Source organism: Myotis yumanensis, unplaced genomic scaffold (assembly GCF_028538775.1).
Source record: "Myotis yumanensis isolate MYYU_CA2020_CCGP unplaced genomic scaffold, mMyoYum1.0.hap1 SCAF_2, whole genome shotgun sequence".
Classification (NCBI taxonomy): Eukaryota; Metazoa; Chordata; class Mammalia; order Chiroptera; family Vespertilionidae; genus Myotis; species Myotis yumanensis.
Genome location: NW_027223753.1, coordinates 176,519,369 through 176,526,141, shown reverse-complemented (window position 1 = coordinate 176,526,141; position 6,773 = coordinate 176,519,369). Strand labels below are relative to the sequence as shown.

The following is a 6,773-nucleotide window of genomic DNA, read 5'->3' as shown; positions in this document are numbered from 1 at the left end:
CAACTTACACTGTTTTCAGTAATCATCTTGTTGGTGGTATTCTGAATATAATTCTGATTGTTATATGCCATTGTAAGATAAAGCAAATAAGTAATTATTTTAGTTCCAGAATCAGGAATGTTGGTGTGGAACAAAAATGCAGCTATAAGAGGAGTTTAAGTAAAAGTCCTACAGTCCTGAATTTGAATTGGAAGCATCAGTGTGAAATTATGATGTATTTTGTCTTAAAAAATAATTTTTTCTGCCCCTTCCTGACCTGGTGGGACAGGAGGCACCATCATGGGAGTGGACATTCATCACAACAAAGACTGAAAGGTGCCCAAGAGCCAGGACATCTACCTCAGGCTGTTGGCCAAGCTGTACAGGTTTCTGGCCAGAAGAACCAACACCACCTTCAATCACGTGGCGCTGAAGAGGTTGCTCATGAGTCATACCAACCTGCCACCTCTGTCCCCTTCTGGGATATTGAGAAAGTGAAGCTTCCTGGCAGGAAGCCAAACCCACAGTGGTTGTAGGAACTATGACCAGAGATGTGTGCATGTAGGAGGTGTCCAAACTGACAGTGTGTGCACTTCCTGTGGGCAGCCACCAGGGCCAGCTCCTCAAGTCCAGGAGCAAAATGCTCACCTTCGGCCAGCTGGCCTTGGACTCCCCCAAAGGCTGTGCCACCCTCCTGCTTTCTGGTCCTCACAAGGGCCAAGAAGTGGACAGGCATTGTGGCAAGGCCCAGGAACCCCTCCCAGCCACGCCAAATCCGACCTGTGGTCCAAGGGCAGAAAGTTCAAGCACGCAAGAGGCCCATGGGCCAGCCACCGCTGCAAAAATTAACGCCAGACCCTAACTTGTTGTTAAAATATTTGCATGAAGAGAATTACTTATTTCTCAGCTTTGTCCACTGAAAGGACCTAGAAGCAATGTCCAATCCAGAAGCAATAGACACCCTTATCATGCAAATGGTGATCTTTAGATACAACTTCCCATTGAAAGGAACCAAGAATTCTTGGGAAAATGGCTGACTCTGGGTGTGGGGCAGGCAATCTACAGCTTGTCATACCAGAATGCAAGAAAAATTAGGAAATTAGGACTATTAGAATTTTGCCCAATAAACTCACTCACCAACTTGTAAAGGTCTCCACTGGTTAACAATAGAATAATTGGAGCAGCAATAACAATAATATCTAAAAATAGATTGAAACATAACAAGTATGTTTTAATTTGTGAGTTTGTGATACTTTAAAAATGTTTTGATTACATTGGGAAAATTTTAGAGATTTAACTCATTATTTAAAATGAGGGAAAGATGCCAAAACCGGTTTGGCTCAGTGGATAGAGCGTCGGCCTGCGGACTGAAGGGTCCCGGGTTCGATTCCGGTCAAGGGCGCGTGCGTTGGTTGCGGGCACATCCCCGGTGGAAAATGTGCAGGAGGCAGCTGGTCGATGTTTCTCTCTCATCGATGTTTCTAACTCTCTATCCCTCTCACTTCTTCTCTGTAAAAAATCAATAAAAAAATATATTAAAAAAATAAAAATAAAAAATAAAATGAGGGAAAGAAATATTTATTCTGCCTCAAGGTAAACAAATAGTTGATAAAAAAATACTTCTTTGGAGAAGTGTTCCAGCTAGTAAATGCAAAAGGGATAATAAGAGTGCATTTTGCAGCTCTTAATGAATTAAAGGATCTAGGCAATGATCATTAATGGCTGTTAACATGTCAAAAAGAGAGACAACCAGACATTTTATGCCTCCTGATGGATGTACACAAAATAAAATATTCTTGCTTAAAAAAAGTCAGACCTGAATCTGATCAAGCCTCTATTGCAAGAAAACATTCTCAGCAATACTAAAAGACTATGAATAGCAAAATGCACAAACAAAAAATTAGACAAACTTTAAAAAGAAAAAAGATGAAAGAGAACATATAGATTAAATGAGGCTTAAGAGATATATTAATCAATTGCAATTTATGTACCTTATTTGGATCCTAATTTAAACAAACAATATATGTCCAAAACAGCCAGGAAATATTTAACTGAGATACATATTAAAATATTTACAGAAGAAAGTTAATATTAGATTAGTGAATGTTTGCTCTAATAGCTATGTGATTTCTATTCAAAATCTCAGTTATTATAGTTTTTAAATTAAAATGCTTTCTGGAGCATCTGATATAATTATAGACATTCTGACCAACATTTTAATTAATCCTACTTATGATTTATCTTTCATAATATATTCTAAAAGAATATTACTTCTCTCCAAAGAACCCAGCTTGGTTTGGTCACTTATAAATCATCTCACTTTTTTGTTATTATTATGCTTTTTTTAAAAAAACTAAACACCCATTCAGGAAAGCTAGATACTTAATAAAGAAGACTTCGATCTAAAATGGACTTTTTAGGTATATCTTAGATGAAGATGAGAACATGATGAGACTTAAGTCAAATTTCATAACGAAAGGGACTGGATAATATTTTCATAATAAAAAAAAATCAAAATATACAGCCAGATAAGGTGGCTCTGGTCTGCTTTGCATGGTGCAAACAGTTTGCAGAACATTGGGCACCATATGTGAAATGTGTCACATGCAGAACTAATTAAGTTAGAGAGAAAGCAATTATGCATATATATACATTGATATATAAATGTATACATAGATATACAGATTAATAGATCTACATGTAGATTGTATAAATAGAACACGGAGAATGTTTTAAAGTAACTTCTTTGATTACTTAGTATTGGGGGCTGGAGAGGTAGGTGAGCACGTGACCCAAATCCATTGGGTGGTCCTTGAGCCAGCGTGGAGGAGTGACAAGGCAATCCAGTTGAGACATAAATAAAAAGCCTATGTGTGAAAAGTAGTCATAAAGTCTCAGCATATGTATGAGTGAGGATTTGATGATAAATTATGAAATATTTATTATGGTTTGTCTCAGACTTTTGGGTCTCAGACACACTTAAGAGAATCTTTTAGCCTGGCTGGCATGGCTCAGTGGTTTAATGTTGACTTATGAACCAGGAGATCACGGTTTGATTTTTTTGTCAGACCACATGCCAGGGTTATGGGTTCAATTCCCAGTAGTAGGTGTGTAGGAGGCAGCCGATCAATGATTCTCTCTCATCATTGATGTTTCTATCTCTCTCTCCCTTTTCTGCTGAAATAAGTAAAAATATATTTTAAAAGAAAATGTTTTAAACAATGGTGTTGGCATAGGGCTACCAACTTTCTCTTTTTTAAAATAAATGTATTTTAAATTACCATCTACTATCTTTGTCACTTTATTGAAAATGATATTTTAATGAAAAAAGTAGGAAAGACATAATTTTTAAAAGAAAAGGAAAATAGTCCCTTTTAAATTACAGATTAATGACAGGTATCAGTCTGGATACCATTTTAGCAGAGCTAAACTTTTATTAAATTATTTTAAAACTCAAATTATATAAATAAGTTATATTCACAATACAGAAAACTTGAAAGAACATGGAAAATCACAAAGAAAGAAAGTTTGAATCTCCCCATCCAAAGATAACCACAGCTTGGTATGCATGCACTTGGCATTTTCAATAGGTAATTGATAATTTTCATTACCCAAAAGCTATTTCTCCATATATACTTTTCTTATATTTACAACTATAAACCTACTTTTGCTCACCCCTGTATTTGTATAAGTACAGAATAATTGACTTAATCAATTCTCTCGTTGTTGTTTTTCTTTCAAATTTTGCTCTATTGTAAGCAATACTTGAATTTCCTCGGGTATCTTCAGTGAGTACATCCGGGGTCTACTTAACAGTAGCAGCATGCCTGTCACCATTCCTTGTCCTCCACCCCCATCCATGCAGACTCTCAGCCTGAACATTTACAGAAGTCCCCGGGGATAGAACCTTCACATGAGTTCACTAACAATATGGCTCCCGTTGGGGTAATGGCTCTTCTTGTGAACATTCTCGGAGCACATTGGTGTCCTCTGGAAACCACCGGTGTCCCCAATAAGCTTTACGTGGTCCACATTCCATTTCATATTTGGAGGAAGCCTAACTCCCATGGCCATTTGTGTTATTTTGTGTGAGAGGGATTCAGACCACCCATTGCTGCTTAATGCACAAGGCCCTCCCCTGCCCCCCCTAAAATCAGTCCCTTCAGCTTCTGCCTGCAGGGGCTCTTTCTGACACCCCAGACACGAATGTCTGGATTGTCAGGGTGCAGACATGATGTGGTCCTAGAGATGCCCTGCTTCCTCACGCTGACCCCGCCAAAGCTGTGAACACCCTTCTCAGCACAGGCAGGACTCCGGCTTTGAGGAGCACTTTGGCATGAAAGTGCTCAATAAATACTAGCACCTATTGAAGTGAATTCCTATGTGCATTTTAATGGCTTTTAATGTTGTTATGGGCTGAATTTCGTCTTTACCAAATTTATGTGTTGAAGTCCTAACCCCCCTGCAACTTGGTATGCATATTGGGAGATTGGGCCATTAAAGAGATGATTAAGTTAAAATCAGACCCTTAGGGCAGGTTCTAATCTAGTCATACTGCTGTCCTTACAAAAGGAGGAAATTGGGAAACACACACACACAAAGAGTATACAAGCCTTTGGAGGCCTCAGGAGAAACCAAACCAAACCTGCTGACATGTTGATCTCAGGCTTCTAGCCTTCAAAACTGTGAAAAATAAATTCCTGTTGTTTCAGTCACTCAGCCTGTGGTCATTCATCTGTTATGGCAGCCCTGGAAAATGAATGCAAATATATACTCTAGAATTGGGCAAATCACTTTTCATTTTCCATATCATTGTCTTCTTTTGTTGTTACTATGAAATTGCAGAATGTAAATTTAGGAAGGACTTGAAGATCCATCGATGAACACTGACAACAAGCAGTTCTCCCTGGGATGGAGCACAGAGCTTTTTACTAAAAGTGCTGAAATTGCACCCAGACTTCTGAATAATTCTCTAAGAATGGGTCCCACATTTGTATTGCACAAAAGTCTTGCCCATATCTCTAGAACCTTCCCATTAAAAAGACCACTAACAGCTTTCACTGGGTAATAAGAATAGAGGGGGAAAGTATCATCCCTAATTAATGGCCGAGCAGGCAATAAAACGGAGGCCTCTTGAGGGCTCTTTCCAAGCAACTGCACCACCCTCTCCTCTGTGTATGTGGGTGCCAGTTCCTGCCTCCAGTTTATGTCAATAAGGATTTCTCATCAATCCGCCCCCAAGATGTTGCTTGCCCTGAAGTGACAATTACAATAATGAGAATGTGGATGAAAATTACAGTAGGTGCTAGTATTTATTGAGCACTTTCATGCTAAGCACTCTGAAAAGGGAATTGCAAACTTAACTCATTTCATCTTTACTGCAACCCAGAGAGATGTTATTATTCCCATTTATCAGATGAGGAAATGAAGGCACAGACTTAGGTTCATAACATAGTATCAGAAACAAAGTGCAAACCCTGACTTGGAACCCCATCTAAAGGATTCAAAAAGAGAACCTTAAACTCCTAAGAGATTTTCAAAGAATAGGATCATATTTCAAAACATAACTGTGTGTTCTCTACGTGGCATGAGGCCAACTATGGAAGATCAGGGGTAGATTTAGACCCAGCCATTGGAAGGGAAGGTACTGAGTGTGGGTCTTGAGAGGTAGCTCAGGTCATAGGGAACCCGTGGTACCCAAAGTGCTTGACAGCAGATGAAAGATGGTAGTCCTTGCAGCCTGGGGTGTGAGTTCCACAAAGAGCCACAAAGAGCTTCTGTAAGTCAAGGAGAGCCAAGGCAATGCAGACTCTCATTCTGGGAAAAACATGGACAGATTGTTGGCACTAGGATTTCATACAGGGAAAAAGACAGGGGTCAAGAGTAAAACTAGACTGGCTATAAGAGTGGCCTGTCGCAGTGTCACTAAATGATTGGAATAGGACTGCTTAAGGTCACTCCTTAGATGGCCTACAGCTCAGTGTCTGAGTGTGTGTGTATGTGTGTGTGTGTGTGTGTGTGTGTTTCCTGATTGGGGCACATTTAGCTGTAGGAGCTCATTGATTAACCAATCCCAGGATCATCACTGGGGCCAAGAGCACATCCTTTGGAATCAGACAGAGGCAAATGTGAACTCTAGCTCTTTCTTTTTCATTAATTTCAGAGAGGAAGGGAGAGGGAGAGAGAGAGAGAGAAACATCAATGATGAGAGAGAATCATTGATCGGCTGCCTCCTGCATGCCCCCCTTTGGGGATCGAGCTGGCAACCTGGGCATGTGCCCTTGGCCAGAATCAAACCCGGGACCCTTCAGTCCACAGGGTGACGCTCTATCCATTGAGCCAAACCAGCTAGGGCTCTAGCTCTTTCTTTACTAGCTTTTGGACTCTCACAAATTATTTAACTTATTCTGAGCCCAGGATTTATAGGATTCTGTAAACTTTCACATTGGGCTTTCATCAGAACACACACATTTTTTCTTCCTAATTAAAAATATTTATAGTTGTATTGCTAGAAGTTCACTTTTGAAAGCTTCTCATTAGTAAAACAGTACCTGTGGTGTGATGGGAACTCAAGAAAGAATGTACTAAAATCAATAAATCAATCAATGCATTATTAGATGAATTTAGCCTCAAACACTCTCCTTATATGGATCTGAGACCAGGGGTGGAGAGGTGGGGGTCATAGCTATGTCTTCTTTGGACTTACTGAAGTCTAGCTCTCTAAACTCTAGATTTTTTCTTTTCGGTATTCCTTTCCTCAACTGCTAGGAATACACTCTACCTATCCTCCCAAC

The 6,773-nt window shown here is 39.6% G+C and overlaps 1 pseudogene; it reads left to right on the top strand.

Annotated features, from left to right (window-relative positions):
* The first annotated feature begins 279 nt into the window (after nucleotides 1–279).
* On the top strand, nucleotides 280–828 carry LOC139002669 (large ribosomal subunit protein eL18 pseudogene; annotated as a pseudogene).
* The last annotated feature ends 5,945 nt before the right edge of the window (nucleotides 829–6,773 follow it).